We start from the raw sequence: 19,942 nt of genomic DNA, 5'->3' as shown, positions 1-19,942 counted from the left end.
CTCACAACCATCTTTAACATCTTTAACTCCAGACACAGAGGATCCAAATCCCTCTTCGTAACTGTTGGACACCAGATCCACAGGTGCTATGCATACACATATGCAGGCAAAATGCTTATTATATACAGCACACCTAAAGAAATAAATCTAAAATTTCTTTTAAAAAGAATATTATTTCTGTCTTTAATCAATTTCACAGCTACTCATAATCCCTACATAACCTAGGTATCAGCCTATGGCACCCTGATTCCTCCAGGAAAAAACAAACTTAACTCAAACTTGTAATTGCAAATCCAAAGCTCCTATTAAAGCCTGTACATTTTCAAGGGTCTATCCAGCCAAGCATTTTAACAAGAAAACTAGATTTTGTTCTCAAAAGAATCCTCATGTCAGTTACTGAGAATGTGTATCATACTGAGATCGTTAGGTATAAATTCCTCCTGAAGTCTCACAGAGACAGTTTTGGGTTTTGTTTTGTTTTTTTGGATTTGGGTTTTTTGTTGTTATTGTTGCTTTATTGTTGTTGTTGTTTTTGGTTTTTGTTTTGGTTTGGTTTTTGAGACAGGGTCTCTCTGTGTAGCTTTGGAGCCTACCCTAGCACTCACTCTGTAGACCAGGCTGGCCTCAAATTCATAAAGATACTCCTGCCTCTGCCTCCCGAGAGCTGGGATTAAATGCATGTACCACCAACGCTCGGTGGAAACATCTTTTTTTTTTATGGATAGGAACCTATCATCCTGCAAACCTAAGTCACAGAGGCACAGTTAAGTTTCATTCTATTTGAGATTATCCTTCTACACTGAGATCATATTTAGTAAAAATTATATTTTCTTAATAACCAATACTTTGTGGAACCAGTGCTTATTATACAGATGCCTATATTTTAGAGGCATTGAAGAAAAGAGAACATGGATCATTCCTACTCTGTCACATGGAAGCTGGGTCTCACAACACTCCAGTTCAGAAAAGGCTCAAGCCCAGCAACACAATGCAACAGAAAGGAACAGCCAACCTTGTTGCATTCCCTCACATACTCAGTGTCCAGTGCAATCTTCTTTCACTGTCCTCTCTGCAAAATTATTGCCCTGCATATCTTTTATCCCCATCAATCTTTACACAAATTTCTAAGTGGTTGTTTTATGATTTGAATGTGTGATAGCCCCTGTGCCTGGTGTTCTGAATACTTGGTCCTTAGTTGGTGGTGCCATTTCAGGAGGTGGTAAAAATGTTGAGAACAGGATCTCTCTAGACTCTAGAATCTAGAAGAAGTAAACCAATAGTGACACACATTTGAATGTCTGGTTCCCCCTTTTCTCTGCTTTCTCTCTTCCATGATTTGAGATGCTGTGTCACGACCTTTCTGCTATGGTGAACTAAAACTCTGAGCTAAATACATCTTTCCCTGCTTTGTGTTATGGTCACAATGCAAACTCTAGCTCATAGCAGAGGTACACACCACATGCAAAATTTACAGTCCATTCTCTGCTCTCATTGGAATTCTAGTCTCTCTGACTCTCTTTTCTTTTTCATGCTAAGTAACATATACAATCACTGTTTTGTAGTTTATTGATGATCTCACTTCTGTGAGTGTACAATTTCCAAAAGCGCAGGAATCTGAGGTCTATATAACCCAGTCTCCTTCATTTTCTTTATTCTCCTCTCTGATTGTAACTTTTCCCCATGTTTTCCATTCCCTCATATAACTGACCTTGCTCCTGTCCAGCCTATTGGTCAGTCTTGCTGTCCACTGTTTTCTAACTCATCAGTTAATACCTCATGACTTCTTGTGAAACTATTCAGCCTGAAACACATCATCAGCAATTCCGAGCTCCCTCGGTTATATTCTCAGACAGTGGGTCTGCCTATCCTTTCCTTTTCAGTTCTGCCTGCCCCTCTTCCCAGGAGAAGTTTACATCAGTCCTTCCTCAATCCTCTAGTTTCAGTCTTGGGTACTTCCCTCTTCTTCCTTCCTTCACTTCTCACTTCTTGCTGGATAACCTCTGTGGGTTTTCTCACTTCTAACTTTGAACCAGGCTGCAGCATGAAACTTCATCACTGGCTTCCTACTCCCTGTCATCATTTTTATTTTCAGCCATCTGTAAAAACACCGTGTTTACAATTTTATTTCCTTTGACTTGGGTTGCTACTGAACACATCAGAGAGCAGAAGAATATGAGAGATGGACAAGACAATGGGATATGCCTTTTCCAGTCACTTCATTGAAGAGATAGTCCCTGAGACTAGATTAGTGTCACCACCAAAGGAAGAATGAGAACTCAGGGTAGCTGGTGCCTTCTAAGTGGTTAGTACCCCGGAAAAAAAGGAATTTCTTAGTTTCACATCTACATCTTGTTTTATGTTGTTTATAAAACTGTAAAACCTCTATGAATCATATCCCTTCCACTCTGACTGAAATAAGACATTTAGCGCATTGCCTTGAAAGTTCCTTCATATGTTAACTTTTCACACATCTACATTTCTTTGAGATATGCGCCACAGGATATCTCCACAGAATCATGGTCAAGTCTGTAAAGCCAACTCATTTGTTTCTGTTCCCAGGGAAATTCCAGTTCCCACTTGAATACTCCTTATCCTGATTAATGCCACCATTGTTCTCACAGTCACTGATTTTACCAGTTTTGAACTTCTTCTCCACATCCACTGGCCCATAGTTTCTCATTTCAAATGGCTACTTATTATTTGACGTGTGGGTATGTGCACACACGTTCAAGTGCCCTTGGAAGCCAGAAGGTAGTGGATCCATGGAAGTTAGAGCTAAAAGAGGTTGTGAGCCTTCCAACAAGGGTGTGGATAAGTGAACTCTGGTCTTCTGTAAGGGCAGCAAACATTCTTGCCCACTAAGCTCTCTCCACCGCACACTAAGAGTTTGTTGGCAACAAACGGGATGAGAACCTGGAATGACCCATGTGTTTGCAACCACAGAGTTGTTGATCATCCCTGGAGAAAGAAAGATAGATAGATAGATAGATAGACAGACAGACAGACAGACAGACAAAAAAATAAGCAAATAAGTAAACTTTAGAGGTTACCTTCTTCCTGGTGCAGTCAGTCCCTCCAGTGTTCAGATCTCTGTTTACATATCTAATACCTCTGTGCACCCTTCTAACCTCCCACCCGGGCCTTCCTGATGCTTACCAGCCACTGACAGATACAAACTATCAAGTCCATGCAGTTATAATAACTCTCCTAGCCAGCTCCCAAGATAGGCAAACAGACAGAGGGAGCTCTCTAGCAGCAGATAACTGACTCACCTTGAAATTCAGATGTGTTTAGTTCTGTCTAGGGATTTGGATGCATTAAAGATGGTCCAAAAACATGGGAAGCAAGCTCCATAAATATTTGAAAATTGATGCTCTGTGGGGCAAACTTGGACTGATAGAAGATGGGATATAGCAGGTGGCTGCAGATAAAATCTACTTAAATCTTCTCTTGCCTTACTAGATGGTTACAAGCCAAAGTGACTCCATACAGCCTTTCCAAAAATTTCTAATGTGACTGAGCAACCATCTGTGTTTCTTATAAAGCTGTGACCACCTAGCATTTTATTTTATTCCTTCTCTGTTTGTCATCCATTTACCCTCATTATTACTTCTCTAAGATGTCATCCCCAAATAAAATATTACCAAGTACATTTTGCTTCAGGCATTTATATCCTTACAAATCTAAGTCAAAACTGATATCTGGTAATCTCCAATCTCTTTTTCATCTTGTTTTTAGTCATGGAGTTATTCCACCATTACACTCTGCCCCCAAGTCTCTATATACTATCATTCCCATCTCTTCTTCCTGTGGCCTCTTCACGCTCTTCATCTTTGTTGTACACTTAGTGCTCTATGGAATATTATACAAGGCTAACCAAGTACGTTCTCTTCTAAATGTTGGGTCGCAAAAACACACTACTCACTGTAGTCAGTTTACAGTCTCAGAAAATATCATCTCTACTTTTTTCAATAAACTATCAATTTAAAAACTCCTCTCTATAATAACACAATCTTCATGTATTGATGCAGTCTAATCCTCCATCATATACCAGACCTTGTGTTATCTCAGGAACAAGGCACAGCTGTATTCAGTGAAAACATCTTGCTTCTTGAAGCTCCTTCACATTGTGGATCTTATTTGCCTACCTATGAAGGTAAGTCCCATTAAGAACTTGACACTGCTCTTAGGCATAAGTAATATGTTGAGTAATTGCTAAATCCTCTATCTTGATATCTTGGCTGGACCCAAATTAGAAATAATAAGACACAGAAATAAGTAATTTTATGAGAGGACCACTCTCCCTATGCCATGGTGGTATACATGCTGTAATATAAATGTGTATCTCTATAAAATCCATAGCATTGAAAATACTCCCACATGACTTAGCAGGTTTCTCATTCCCTTCAGTGGAAATTTAGGATCCTTTCTGAAAGAATCCAGAGATGTAGGAGAGTCCAATCATTTCTGTCCTAAGTTTCATAAACAACTCTTACTCTGCTTGTTTGCTGATATAGCAGTGATTTGAAATGAAGGCAAGAACCAAAAAGTATATGACCCACAAAATGCTAAAAAAGTAGTCAGCAAACATATTAAATAAAAGAGGGAAAGTGAATGAGTTAAAGATTTTGTTTCAGAGAAAAAGAATATTTTCTCTGATCGGCGCAAATCCTGCCTCCTTCATGAACTTCTTACAGTTTCGTTTTCATAATAGAAAAACACGAAGTTTCCTAAATTTCTTTGTTGGTTTCAGTGGGGTCATAATTAGGTCCTTACCTTTTAGTTTTCTTATGTTGAAACCTTCTTTGGAAGTTTGTATTACTATACAATCACATTATAAGTTCTTGGAAGGCAAACCTGTGTTTTTATCCTTTTTGCTTTCCTAGAGTTAACAGAATGTCTGAATATTTTCTGTTCCCTTTTTTATATTTTTTCCATTCCCTCTTTTTAAAATATCATGCTATTCTTGGAGGTTAAGAATGGTGGAAAAGCCTAAGTTATATAAATTCCACTTCTTAATGCTGACAAGGAAGGAAGGCTAATTTAGTTTTTGTTGCTGGTTCTAGGCTCTTTATGAATATACATAAGATTATTAGACAAGTAACATAAAACAGATAAGTAAATAAGATAAAAAGGTTGGTTAAATTGAAGTGAAAATAATAGATAGGGACTGGAGAGATGACTCATTGGTTAAGAGCACTAGTTGATCTTCCAAAGGTATTGGGTTTAATTTCCAACTCCCAAATGGTATCTCACAAATATCTATAATTGCCAAAAAGATAGAAAAAATAAGTGTCTTAGTGACCTTTGAGGTGTGCCTTGAGAACCACTGAAGGGCATATATAGCTAATGCTAAAGCAATTAACTGTGATTCTCCCTTGAATAACCTATATTCTACAGTGGAACATGTCTTAGTAGCTGCAACTCTTCATTGAGGAACTCATACCACACTTGACTGTGTCTTACTCTACTTTGACTTGGGAAGTGTGTACTCATTCTTGGTTGTCTTTCTGAGTGCTTCCTTTTCTTCTTAACTCTTACACAGGTGTGGAATGGAGACGACTCAAGAGAGAGTCTGTATGTGCTGCAGTGTATAAGTACCAGCTGTGTTGTTCTTAAAGATTGGTTAACCTTATTACCAACATCATCATCACTTTGAATTGTATTGAGCATCATATCCCTTCTGATATGTATCAAGCTCATGTTTAATAATGAGTTCTGGGTTACATAAGAGAATTTATATTTTTTTCGTACATGCCTTTACGACTTTGTTCATAAATTCACCAAAAACCACATACAAGTGCTACTGTTTTTGAGTGTTTAAATAGGAAGGGATCTTTGGAACAACCCAATTATAGTGCAGTCTGGATGCATTTGGAAAACTAAGCATATGCAAATAGACAAATTAAGAAGACTACTTTCCAAATAGTACTAAACTCTGGTAACACAGCATCATCGTAAGGTTCTAGATTGAATTTTGCCAAATACATGCTTCCATCTCTGTGGCCCTCTTTGTGTTCATAATTTCTTCTCTCTTTTATTTTTAAAAATTATTTTAGATACTGGCAAACTCTGAGCTGTTTTTATTTTGTTTTGTTTACCCAGTTTCTTCCCGTGACTGAGTGTGGAGTTTCCATCCCACTATTACGATTATTTCATAGTACTGCTTAGGATTACTGGGATATCCAAGATTAAGTAAGACTGTGCTGACATTATGGCATTTCCCCCCTGGAGCGCTGAATCCTGGAGGAGTAACAATCTCTTGCCTGTTCCCAGGGTTTTGTGAAACCAGGACAACAGCAGCAGACCATTATAATATTGCCTTCAGCATTCCCTTGGTGAACAAAGTTCAGTCTTGTTTTACCTTCAACACATTTTGCATAAATTTTAGCTCCTCATTGAAATGTTATGGTACATGTAGTTTTCTTAAACTGAAAATTAATGTGTTTGACAATAATTTTCATGTACAATTCCAAAATGCATTGTTTTAAACTTTTTAGGATTGCCCTCTAGCTCCATTGAATTGATTCATACTTGCTTGATTTTTTTGTTTTGTTTGTTTGTTTGTTTCTCAAGGTGTATATCCTTTTTTTGATGTGAAATTGGTGGCATTTGCCGGGTGGTGGTGGTGAACGCCTTTAATCCCAGCACTCCGGAGGCAGAGGCAGGCAGATCTCTGTGAGTTTGAGACCAGCCTAGTCTACAAAGCAGGTTCCAGGACAGCCTCCAAAGCCACAGAGAAAGCCTGTATTGAAAGAAAAAAAAAAAAAAAGAAATTGGTGACACTCATTTTGTTTGTAACCATGAAGCTATTGTAATTGATATATGTAATTACACAGTAAAATATTTTCTACTACATTTTAAGGGATGTCATCAATACTAGGTGATAGTAAATTATATAAAGCACAAAAAGCAATGAAAATAAGACATCTAACTCCATACACACAATATAGCAGCATCCTGGTAATAAAGATATGTTTGAATTTAACAGAGGTTTTCTCAGCTGGATGTGGTAGTGAATAACTCTAGTCATAGTTCTGAAGCTGACGAAGGTAAATCATGAGTTCAAGGTGATCTAGGCCTACAAAGAAATTCCTAGGCTATCCATAGCTACAAAGGAACATAGTGGGATCATAAATCTCTGCGTAGAATGACAACAACCACTTCTGACATCATTATGTAAAGAGAAGCCTTCCTGCCAGCCTGGTTCCAGAGCCGCATCAGTCCCAAATGAACACACAGGAGGCTATATTAATATGAAGTTGTTGGCCTTGCTTGTTTCTTACTGGCTAGCTCTGACTTAAGTATTTATCCCATAATTGTTAATCTAAGTATTTCTCTTACCGGAGAACTTTCCGGGCTTCTTATCCCTATGGCAGTTACATCTTGACTCCCTGTGTTTCTCCTTCCCAGAGTCCTCCAGGACTCCTAGTCCCAACTATCTTGCTTCCTATTGGCCAACACATATACACAGGACTTCCCCAATAGAACATCATTCCCCACATTAATCAGATAAATAAAAAATAAAATGAATTTCTACAAGCAATCTGATAGTGGTTGGTTATTCCCACAACTGTTGTGCCACTATTGTAACAACATATCATGAAGGCAGGTAGCCACTGTAAATAGAAGGATTGGGGCTGGAATGGTGTTAACTTTTTACCTTTGGTAGCATGCAGAGTACCTAAGGCACAGGGGTGAAGGGTTAGTAGCTAGGTTGGTATTTATCTTTTTCCTCTGGTAGCAAGAAGAGTACCTTCCAGTATCATGAACACTAACCAGCTAGTAGAGTTAATTCATGGTATTTAACAGGACTGCATTGGGTTACCAAGACTGTGTTGACATCATGGGAGCTATATCCTGTAGGGGTAAAATTCTCTTCCTATTCCAGAGCTTTATGAAAGTAGGACAATAGCAGTTCAAGTTCTCTATGTTCAATGAGATGTGTGGGTGTTCTCTTCAGCAACAGAGTCCTTACCATCAGCTCGTGGAGAGCAACCAATAACCTTGTCAGAAGCCTGAGTTGTTTGGAGGTTTCCAACAACTTATGAACAACTTACAGAGAAATTCATACTGTATAATTTCACTTGTGCATATCTTAAAGCATGTAAAATTACTATATATCTTAATTATATATGTCATGAGGTACTTGAGGAGTAAACAGAGACAGTCTTAATATGCCAATAAAGTATTCTTTCATAAAATAGATAACTTTGTCATTACCATCCATGAAATTTTCTATAATGCTTAGTATGTTTTGTTTTTTAATTTCTCTATATTTGAAATGAACATATCAGAAATATGTAAGCATCCATTATTTTCCTAATACACCTTTTAGATAAATAAATTGAGAACAACTGTTAATATTTTGATTGGATTTTTAAAATTATTACATTTTTGATACCACAAAAGCTTTCTAGAAATAAAATTTCACTTGCCCTATACCTTCATATTACACCATTTTCTCTACTTTAACAATTATAATCAGAGGTGATGCCAATGAGTTGATTTTAGCTTTCCACTGCTACCAGAACAACTGTTCTCTTTGATGGGCTTCAAATACACAGCCTCCAGCTTACTGCTTAGTGTATTTTCTTTCAGAACTGTTTCTTCCCTCTAACCCTCTAACCCTCTAAGAGTGAAACAAGTGACCTAAGATAGGAAACAGCTAGTAATTTCCTATCTGAGGACTTCATCTCAGTCGGTCATTAGCTCATCGGCCTTGGATTTTTCTTTTGTGGCTCCAGGAACAAGCAAATCTCTGGATGCTTCATTGCTGTATATTCATGTCAGGATCTAGCCAAGGAGTATGCACCATTATCACACAGAAATGAAGTCGCCTTTCTTATGAATTTGAGCTGTCACTGAATTCTCTATTGTAGTCTAGTGAACTACATCAGGTGAGTCATATTGTCGTTAGTCCGTCCACACCTTCTCAACTGAACCGCCTAATGAAACAGGCCATGAAACCCTAGTTAGTACTGCTGGAGGCTGAGTTTTGCATAAGTGGCTTATTCCTCACACCTCATTGTAATATATTTGGATGCACTTTTCTATTTTGGAGTTGAGAGAATAAGTTACTTATTTTGGTATTTCCATGGCTAGAAACATAGCAAAAGAAGTCAGTGCTTTAGCACAACTGAATGTGTAATTAGCTTCCTAACTAATTTGAAGGAAGTAGCTTAAGATGCATACAAATATTGAGCTGTTTTTGAAAAATGAGTTTGAACACTTGTGTCAGTGTTTTTAATATTTGGGGAAAACCCATAAAGGGTTTGATTATCTGAACAAGGGGCCTCACACATTCATATAAAGGAACATCAGATGACCCTTCACAGTACATTATAATATTTGTAGGTGAAGGTAGCAACAATTGTAACTGGGGTGTTGTTAGTAATACTTTTTTGCTTGTTTTTATATTTTACTTATCTGAACTCAATATATGCACTCAATATGTCACCAGTTAAAAATGAAATAAATCTACTAGATTTAAATCCCCTTGAATAAAATACAGAGCAATGGGTTTGTTAGACTCTGTTCCTGCTCCTTTTGGTAGATATTACAACCTGAATCAGGCCGTAGCTCCCTACACCACCCTCTGTGACAGAGAATTAAGTGGTCTGTGCTAAGGTTTCACATCTCCCAATTTACAGTATCTGGCTTTTCTGTGCTTTGTGTTACATGCACTGTGTTGAACTAGATCCAGTGATGTGAAACTCCCTGCCACCCTTAAAGGGTTATGAAAAGTCCTGTCTTTGGTCAGGGGTAAGTATGGAGAGTTCTCAGGGCAATTTGCTCAGGGATGTCTCTGAGGTCTACTCTTTGTACAGGGTCCTCACACCCTGACCTCCCCCTACTTACCAGACATCATAGGTCTCCCTGTCCTCCCCTCCCCCTCTCCTTTCTCTTTCTCCTTATCTCTTTGTCTTACTCTGACTCTTAATGAAGCTCTTCTCCAGGTTTTAAATGGGGAGCCTTGCTCTTGCCTCTTTAAAGCCCATTACATTCACATTTTCATAGACTGTATTTTTTATACCTAATGTTCTCCTTCCCATTTCAAGGCCCAATCATAATCACACATAATTCATCATTTCCTTCAGAGATGAGGTTTACTAGGGGGGATGGCTGTGCCATCTTCCTTTCTGGACCAACTGCTGTTATCCTCTTGGATGATAGTTAATGATACTAAAGAGAAAAACAAGCTTTGAATTTTAAAAATGGAAGTCCACTTCAGAATGTGAGTGTCAATTTTCTTCTTCATTAAAAGCATGAAAAGGAAATACGTTCAGCGCAAAGCAAAAAATATAGACCAGTGAGATGGCTCAGTGGGTAACGGTGCTTGCCATCAGGTCGGACAACCTGAGTTCAAACCCCAAGAACCAAACGGTGGCAGAGACCCAACTCCTGAAAGTTGTCCTCTGGCCTTTGTGCATTTACTTGTATTCATATGCATGTATGCATCACACATATATACATATAAATACAAGTAAAAAGGTGTAATGAAAAGAAAAGCAAAAATATAAGAAAAATCATAACCTTTTGCAGAAAAAATGAGATTCACAATAAGCAGCCCCCTAAATAGGAACTTGGAGCAATTAGACAAATGCAGTAGCTGTCAAGTAATTCCAACCAGTATTTCATTTGGTTAGCAAACATTCAGACAGGGTATAGCCACAGAAATCCATAAACCTGGACCACTGGTAACAATGAGACTGGACATTAGGGGAGGCCAAGGATAAGGATGGGGGCCTCTGGTCTTATAAAGGTGCCGTGTGACACTCTGCCTGGAGAAACATGAATATCTTCATACTCCAGAGAAGGAGTTGATAAAAGACCATCAAACTAAGGCTACCACTAAAGTCCACCTTGGTGAACCAATAAAGTCTTATTGGGATAGTTCACAGGATCAAAGACCAAAAGACAGCCCCCAGTGTGAGTAGCAGCTGGGAACCTGGAATGCACAGCACAGCCTGCAGGCAGCTCTGCCAGGGCACCAAGTGTCCCTGGGTGCCTCTGGTGGGCACTGTGGCTGTCCCTGCTTGTCTCAGGCTGCTCTGATGGTCTAAGTCTGCAACAGGTAGCTCAGCTTATCTGAGGATGCCCAAGTCCATCTTCAGGGTTCTACCATGAAGTTTTTATTTAAATAGAGGATCCAAAGTACACATAACTAAGCACTCCTGGTCCAAGTGTGCTCCTGCTCCTGCCTGTCTCTGCTTCTGTCTCTCATACAAGGTGACCTATCAAATTGTCAGCACCATGTGAAAGCTCTCTGGGGAGACAAGCTCCCCCTCTAACTGGCACCAGGCTCCAGTCTTTCACTTCTTCTAAGATGAGATTCCTAGGGAATGTCCAGTTTCTTAGGATTTATAGTTCTAATGGTGCGATATCCAAAAGGAGGGGTCAAGTAGCTCTTCAGAATGCTGACTCAACACAAAAGCAATGGTATTTTTGGAGGGGTGGGTGTGTTGAGTGTGGCTTGTTTGTTTTGTGTACGTGTGTCTATGTGCATGAGTCCGTGCCTCGTGAGTGTGTGTGTTTGTGTGTGTGTGTATCACAGTGCTTGTCTGAGCTTCCTCCCCTCCCCATTTTTTCTTACTCTACAGGTCTTTTGCTTATATGCTATGTTTGTGATTTTGTGGTTTTAAAGGATTTCTGTGCATACCAATTTGTGTGTCTCTATGTCTATTTGTGTTTCTTGTGCTTTTCATTTGACCAGTTGTTTTTCTCTGTTCCTCCATTTATTTTACTCTATTCAGGTATGTTGTTTTGTTTTTATCTTATCTTTTTTTGTTTCCTTCCTTTTTTTTAAAAAAGATGGCTTTATTTTTTAATGAGAGGAGAAAAAGGATGTGTATTTGGGGAGGTGAGGAGGCTCTGGGAGGAGATGGGAGAGGAAGAAACATAATCAAAATATATGAAAAAATCTACTTTCAATTAAAAAATGAACATAAAAAGTAAATTTTTTTATTCCTGTCAGGCCAGTAACAAAGATAGAGAGATCAAGAGTTCAAGTTTATTCCTGACTATTCAGTGAGTTTGAGAGCTGTTTGAACTGCAGGAGACCGTGTCTGAAAAAAAGAAGAAGGGAAGGAAGGAAGGCAAAGAAATAGATACTAAAAGTTAATTTATGCTTCACTATGCTTTTCCAGTTGTGTTGCTAACGTATAAAATTCATAGGCAGGTTCAAAGATTAAGCCATTTTAAAATTGTCTTGTTAATTTGTTTACTTGCTTCTCTCATATTAAAATATTTCTTCTGTAAATGATAATGTTATGGCATAGATTTGTTACTTGGGTTGATCTCTGGCTTCACTTTGGGTACCAGGTGCTTGTTACATCATTGAAATAATTCACACAAGACACACAGATTGTAACATAGCATTCAGGCAATGTTTACTATAGAGTATATGAAGTACTATTATGAATGAGAGTTGGAAATAACCAAACAAACAGTAAGGAGGAAAAACACCCTCACAGAGTGAGAGTGCATGGTATCCAGAAAGACCTCTGTCCAGACTTACATGTTTTAGAAAGTGTCTTCTGTTTTCTAAATCTCTGAGCTTTCTTGGTAGCTTTTCCCTATCCAGATGATTGACAAGCCCATTTGGAATAACTCTTATGAGATTCTGGAGGGGGTAATACAATGTCTCTATATTTTCCAGAAAGTCTCTTGCTAGGAAGTAATCTTATTATCTCAGAGCATTTCAGAATGCACAGAGATACAACTTAGATTTCATTTCTATCTCAAAAGTTCATGTGACAAATTGTCTTAGTTAGGGTTACTGGTGCTGTGATGAAACACCACGGCCAAAGCAACGTGGGGAAAAAAAGGTTTTATTTCACTCACAGTTCCACACAACAGTCAAAAGTAGTGAGGGCAGGAATTTAGGCAAGGCAGGAACCTGGAGGCAGGAGCAGATGCAGAGGCCATGGATGGGTGCTGCTAAATGGATTGCTCCATGGCTTGCTCAGCCATTTTTTTCTTATAGACCTAGGACTACCAGTCCTGGGATTGTATCACTTACAATGAATGGTCTGGGCCCTCCTGAATCAATCACTAATTAAGAAAATGTCTTGCATCTGGATCTTATGGAGGCATTTTCTCAGTTGAGGCTCCATTCTCTGATGGCTCTAGCTTGTGTCAAGCAAACAGAAAACTAACCAGTACACAAATCAAATGAAAAATAAAAACTAAAACTATACATCTATATTGTATAGTTATTTTGTCTGGAAGAAATAGCCTTTCCTTAGTGGGTCTAAATGAAGCCTTGCTACTATCACATTTCTCCTTTGTATACAGTCTACAGTTGTCCTTTCATAAGGAAATAGATCTCACCTTAAAGAGAACAAGAAATAATTATTCTGAAGTCAAGTTTAAGTGACCACCAGGTTCCAATTCCCTGCACTGAAGCAGTTTCATGAAGTTTTATACTATCTGAACAAAGAAAGTCACAAATTAAGGCCATTTAAAACTACTTTCATTGGTGGGTACATCAAAGAGGTGGTTACAGATGGGGGAACCTCTCCTGCCAACCTTAGAGGCTGGTGATATCCTCACATTTTAAGTTGATGGAACATAGAAGTATGTTAAGTTAAATGCCAAGAGGTTTTTAATCTATCAACAATGGCAGGTTAGTTCTGACTAATTAGTAGCAAGGAATGACTATTTAGGGAGATAGCCCAAGACAAGGTATAGTTAGGATATTAACCTGCGAGATTCCAAATTCTGCTAACCACTGCACTTCTAAGCAGTCAATTAGTAGACACAGCTTCTGTCCAAGAAGTCCCACTCACAGTAAGGTATTTAAGCATCTATGTTTTTAATTTTTATTTGATTTGTATTGTGTGCATGAGGTATTTTTGCCTGCATGTATGTTTTTGCATAACATTCACACTTGATTCCTATGAAGGCCAGAAAAAGGCAATGTTCTACTGGAACTGATATTTATAGACTGCTGTGAGCTACCATGTGGGTGCTGGGAACTGCACCCAGGTCCACTGGAAAAACAGCCAGTACTTTTAATGACTGAGCCATCTATCTAGTTCCCGGTGTTTTGAACCTTGAGGAGAGACAGTTGTGACGTGGGATTAGAAGGGAAGGATCTATCCTCAACGACCTTCAAGCTTTCTAATTTCTAAGTAGCTGCCTCACAATGACTCAAGCTCACAGACAAGAAAGGAATACTTATAAAGTTAAAATCAAAGGCCTTGTTACCAGGAACCTGACTATTGTGCATGTGCTGTATCAAAAACAGGCATGTTTGTGTATTTCCATAGTCTTAGAATTATCGAGCGACAGTGAGTTCACAAACCACATGAGTTTCTTGGCATCAATTTGCCAAGTAGTCTTGATTTCCCTTGACAGCAGCTGAGGCAAATGTTAACTTCTTTTATTCCCATCTTAACTAATAGTATGAAGTCCCGGCTCATACATCACACAGCAAGCATCTCTATATGGATGCATATGCTTAGGTCATAGAATGGCCACAAACTGTTAAGTGAGCTGAAGCAGATTTCTGATGGCTAACTTACTGGAAGCAAGCAGAGACAGAGAGGGATGTAAAGAAATCTCTGAGAGAATGAAATAATGGACAGTAGTAGAGGAGCTGCTGGAGTTCAAGCTACACAAGCAGAATTGAGCTGAGCCTCCAGGTCTAAAGAAGCAAGGTGTGTAATCATGGAGACCATAGAGGTGAAGCATAGATTTCACACAGATAGACAGCAGGTCCAGACAGACAAACAGGTGGGTGAGCAGATGGACGGCAATTTAAGCAAGTCACATCAATAAGGAGGATCAAGTTGAGATGAAGTCCCTGGAAGAATTGGGAATTCTATCAGTCTTAACAAGACACCTTTTCACCTGTTTATCTGATATGATCTTGATACACCTACATTCTCAGATGGTCCTAATGGACTTTGCTTGTAGGGAAGTGCTCCTTTTACTCTTAGGAAGACATTATTTATCAGCCCATCTGGTGGATACCTGTGGAAAGGTATACATGCCCATAAAAGTGCAGAGTTAACTTATCTGTATGTTTTCACTCAAAATAGAATCACTTGCTGTTTATAAAATGGAGTCTCTGAAGATACAGCATTCTCTAAACACACACACACACACAAAAACAGTTTCCCAAAATATGGAGGGCCATAGAGAGGGCATAGCCTGAACTCAGTGCACCATCTTAGGTGTATCCCTGTCCAAACAGTAAATTGGGAAGCAGAAATTTGATTTATTAGTTTCTCCCTTTCCTGTAGCAATGTTATGATTTCATAGAAAAGATGAAACAAAAGCACAATGGTGATCTAGTTGTGAGACAAGCCATAAGAACTTTGGGAAATCCCCTCCTGGGAGAAGCAAGTCCCACCTCTATTGGGGTCAGACCTTCACTCATCACCCATCCTGTGGCAATGATTGTTTTGAAAGGTTCATTGTTTTAGAGTATCTGTTACACTGTCTGAATCCATCGTCCTTATTTGCCCATTGCTCAGTCTTGAAGGAGTTGGGAATACCATGCCATCTGTTGCTAAACCAGCATGAAAGTTCCTAGAAAACACCTGTACTTGAAAGAAATATACGCAGAATGTGAATAGCAGCTTGAATGATGGTCGAGAACCACTCAGCTTTCGCTACTCTAAAGAGCTGACACCGGTGACCCAACTTTGACTCTGACAATGCTCCTCCTTGTCTTCTCTGGAGATACCACGGCTCAATCATCCAATGGGTTCGTTTTTTTAATTATTCTTCATTACAAAGATGAGGCAATTGGGAAGACATTGCAAAAGATCCTTTTCTTAACCAGTTTAAGCAACCAAGAGATCTGAAGGAAAGTATATTGGCTGAACTCACCCGGAAACCTCTTACATTTTTTTAAAAAATTGTGAGTCTTCTGGTGGACAATATCTCATTCTTTCTGTATTGGCTGAAGATTTTGATTTAGAGTGGCTTATGCCTTTTCTTTATCGGGTTGTAAGGTGGAAGCTTTTACTTGTCTTCCTTCCTAAAGGTCAGCTTCAAGTGCTAACTCATGCAGTGCCTATCAAACACAGTAGTTTAATAATTGATAGAGGTGAGCTATTATAACTGCCTGACAAAGATAAATTCTAAAGGGAGACATTTACAACCCTCCCTTTAGCCATTGGACTATTGAAATGATGGACCCCAGGAATACTATGCCAGAAGAAGCAGAAGGATGAAGCCTAGCTCCAGCCAAAGGAGGAACTTGCCTCCCATGAAAAGATTTCACCGAGTTCTAACTGTTGGTGAAATTTCTATGAAGTCATTTGTCATAGGCAAAGACAAATACACAAAATGACACAAGCTTCCATGAACTCAAACCGTACTCTTACATCCTTAAAGAACTAGTCACCCAGAAATTTCCTTAAGGGCCACCAAGATAGTATAGATTTAGTATAGTCCATGCCAACACAACTGAACAACTGAAAAATCTTCTCAAGCTACAGTAGAATCCAAATATAAGCTGACAAACTTTCTAAGAGTTTTAAATTCTACATCTTCTCCCCACCATATTTCAATTACTATGACAGAATTATGATAGTCTAAAGAGATACACTGATAGTACCTCCCTTTGACTATCAGGCTCCAGAAAAAAACAGACCCCAGCGAATTACAGTTTCCTGAGAAACCTCATGCTATTAGACCACAAAGGTTGAGAAGTTGTTGTTAAACAAGAGGTAGAATCTACTGCATGGGCAGAGATTTCATTAGTTCTGAATGTGTTAGGCCACCTCTCAAGAGACACTAGAGTTGAGACTATGATGTATCAATGATGGAAAAGACTGTGATACAAATAATAAAAATTCAGAGATATTGGGGTTAAAGATGAATATCACAAAAGCAAAGTAGCCAAGCTACCAGAGAGCTCTTACCTCTACCAGAGCTAGGGCAATCCTGACCTCAACATGGCTGGAGACTAATTGCCTAAGACTGAATACAGAATGCCCTGATGCTATCTTATAGATCTCTCTAGAACTGGCATTAAAGTTGTGAGCTCTGTTTCTCTTTTAGGCTGATTCCCTCTCATGTAACCCTGGGTGGCCTTGAACTCACAGAGATCCATCTGCCTCTGTCTCCTGAGTCCTGGGATTAAAGCTGTGTGCCACTGCTGCACAGCTTCTATGGTTGTGGCTAGCTTTGTGTTCTGATCTCCATGAAGGCTTTATTGGATCATAAACAATAAATCACCACAATATCCCCTTATTAGTCTAATAAAAAAAAGAAGACTATAACCAATATAATAAAAACCATGTACAACAAGTACAATAACTACATACAATACATATAGGCAAAAAGTACATCAACAATGCCCATTTGCATTTTACAAAATCAAAGAAAATACTCCATTATCTATCTTGGTGAGTCCAAAGTCTTGTACCTAATTTACTTTCTATTCTAATTTGCATTATCAAATTATCTTTTAATGTCTCTCAATATTAAATACTTAACATTTCTTTAGTGAATTTCTTTTCTGAGTTTGGTAAACAAAGAAAACTATAATTATAACTATCTACCTCAGAGACCTCAGAAGGAAACAATGCTAACTGAGTAAGCAGGAAGTGTGAGCAAGCGACTTGCAAAAATTATGAGAAATGACAAAAACAGCTTGCTACCTGGACAGTCACCCAAGATTCTTCTGCAATTTGGAGGCATCATCTTTGGTATATGGGCCTAACATCTCTGACAGACTTTTCTGTATAGCAGAATTTTCTGAAGGACTGTCCCACCTTGTCTTGGCAAGGTTTTGCAGTCACTCTCTTTTGTATCCTGTTTGTCCAATTTGGACAGCATAATGTCAGCAGTCAAAGCAAGGACACTTTCTTGCCCAGTGGCTTACTTTTGCCACAAAGAAAGTAAACTCCATGTGGAGTTTCTCCTTTTTTAAATCTTTTTTTAAAATTAGAAACAAGCTTACTTCACATGTCAATCCCAGCTCCCTCTCTCTCCCTTCCTCCCCTACCCCCACCAGTCCCACCTAGACCCCGGCCCAATCCCCACTCCATTCCCCAGAGAGGGTGAGGCCCTCCATAGGGCATCACCAGAGTCTGTCATTTCGTCCAGGGCAGGGCCTAGTGTCCAGGCTGAGAGAGCATCCCTCATTGTGAGTTGGGCATCCATTTGTATGCCAGGGATAAATACTGATCTACTGTGCCAGGCCCCATAGATTGCCTAGGCCTCCTCACTGACTCCCACATTCAGGAGATCTGGATCGGTCCCATGATGGCCTCTCAGCCAACAGTCTAGGGTCCAAGAGCTCCCCCTTGTTCAGGTTAGCTGTTTCTGTGGGTTTCACCAGCCCAGTCTTGACCCTTTTGCTCATCACTCCTCCCTCTCTATCACTGGATTCCAGGAATTCAGTTCAGTGTTTAGCTGTGTCTGCCTCTGCTTCCATCAGTCACTGGCTGAAGGTTCTAGGATGGCATATAAGGTAGTTGTCAAACTCACTGTCAGGGAGTGACAATTAAGGTAGTCTCTCCACTATTGCTTAGTTTGCCAGTTGGTGTAATCCTTGTAGATCTCTAGAAATCGCACTAGTGCCAAATCTCTCCTCAAACCTATAATGACTCCCTCTATTATAGTATCTCTCATCCTGCTCCTCTATTCCCCGCCCCCCGACTCAACCTTCCTGCTCCTTCATGTCCTCTTCTCCCCTTCTCTTTTTCCTGGCTCCCTCTTCCCTCCTCCCATACTCCCAATCTTCTCAGGAGATCTTGCCTCATTCCCCTTCTCTGGGGTACCATGCATATTTCTGGAGTTTCTTCTATGCCCATCATCTTCTGTGAAGTAGACTAGTACTGCCAGGAGCAGACATGTCTCATTGTCATAAAAAAGAAACTATGCTATTAAAACACCAAATGCCATATTTTGTAGATCTCTGAAGTGTTTAAAGATGACAGATCTTTCTAAACTATATCTGTTTCACCTTGAAAAAATACCTAATGTGACTACAAGTTCAATTGTAATAATTGACTCATTGCATTTCCTTATTATCCAAAATGGTAGTAACTTTCAAGGACTAGAAATGTGCATTACATTGTTAAATAGGCTGTATAGGTACAATACCTTGAACAAGATTAGAAATGTATGTACAGTATGTTTTAACAAAATTAATTTCAAATTTGTATGAATACGCAAAATTTGTATATAATATACAGAGATCCCATCCAATGGAAAATGTTGGAAACTCTTAGTTGCTTTTTAGAAGTAGATCCAATAATCTACATTTTTATATTGTTGCAGGACCATGCCTGGATTAGGACTGCTTAGTCCTATGCTGCCTGACTCCTATTTAACCCAGAACTTCATGTCAGACTCCTACAATAGACTTTGGGGACACCCAATCCCCTTATTAGTTCCTTCCCACAGTAGAGCCACACTGACCAGATCTTACTCTATTTCCACTATCACTTGTCTCTTTAATTGGCATACTGGGGATAGATGTCCCTAATTAGTTTTGGGGAACTGCCATACCCAAGGCTATGACCCTAAAAACTCCAATAACATCAGCCTTCCCTATTCAAGCATCAGACAGTAGAAGTACTTCCTCTCACATCTGCTGGTACTGTAGTGTCCTGGGGTAAGTTCTTCGAATGGCAAGCATTCCTCAAAAACAGAGATTAAAAATTAAACTGAAGTCTAAAGACAGATGTCAAATCACATTGTACAGAATCACAAGTAACTTGAATGTTGTCCCAAACATAATTTGAATATTCTGGCCACCCACCAAGCCATTCACCTCAACCACACTTCCAACCGATAGGCTTTTCAAATACATCTGGCTCCCTTAAAGGCTTCATGACAAATTGATGCCAGGAGTACAAAGGAATCAAGATATGAACTGACAGAGTTTGTCGGGAAATTTATAAACCATAAAACCAAACAACCAGAGTATACGTCCTAAATAAGATTGGATCAAAATCCAAAACTC

At 39.1% G+C, this 19,942-nt stretch overlaps 1 pseudogene; it reads right to left on the bottom strand.

Moving 5' to 3' along the window:
• Positions 1-5,673: 5,673 nt before the first annotated feature.
• Positions 5,674-5,805, bottom strand: LOC121139177 (annotated as a pseudogene).
• Between the last annotated feature and the right edge of the window lie 14,137 nt (positions 5,806-19,942).

The sequence above is a fragment of the Mesocricetus auratus genome, unplaced genomic scaffold, assembly GCF_017639785.1.
Source record: "Mesocricetus auratus isolate SY011 unplaced genomic scaffold, BCM_Maur_2.0 Super-Scaffold_6731, whole genome shotgun sequence".
Lineage (NCBI taxonomy): Eukaryota > Metazoa > Chordata > Mammalia > Rodentia > Cricetidae > Mesocricetus > Mesocricetus auratus.
The sequence above is the reverse complement of the archived record's forward strand: the minus strand, read 5'-3'. Positions and strand labels throughout refer to the sequence as shown.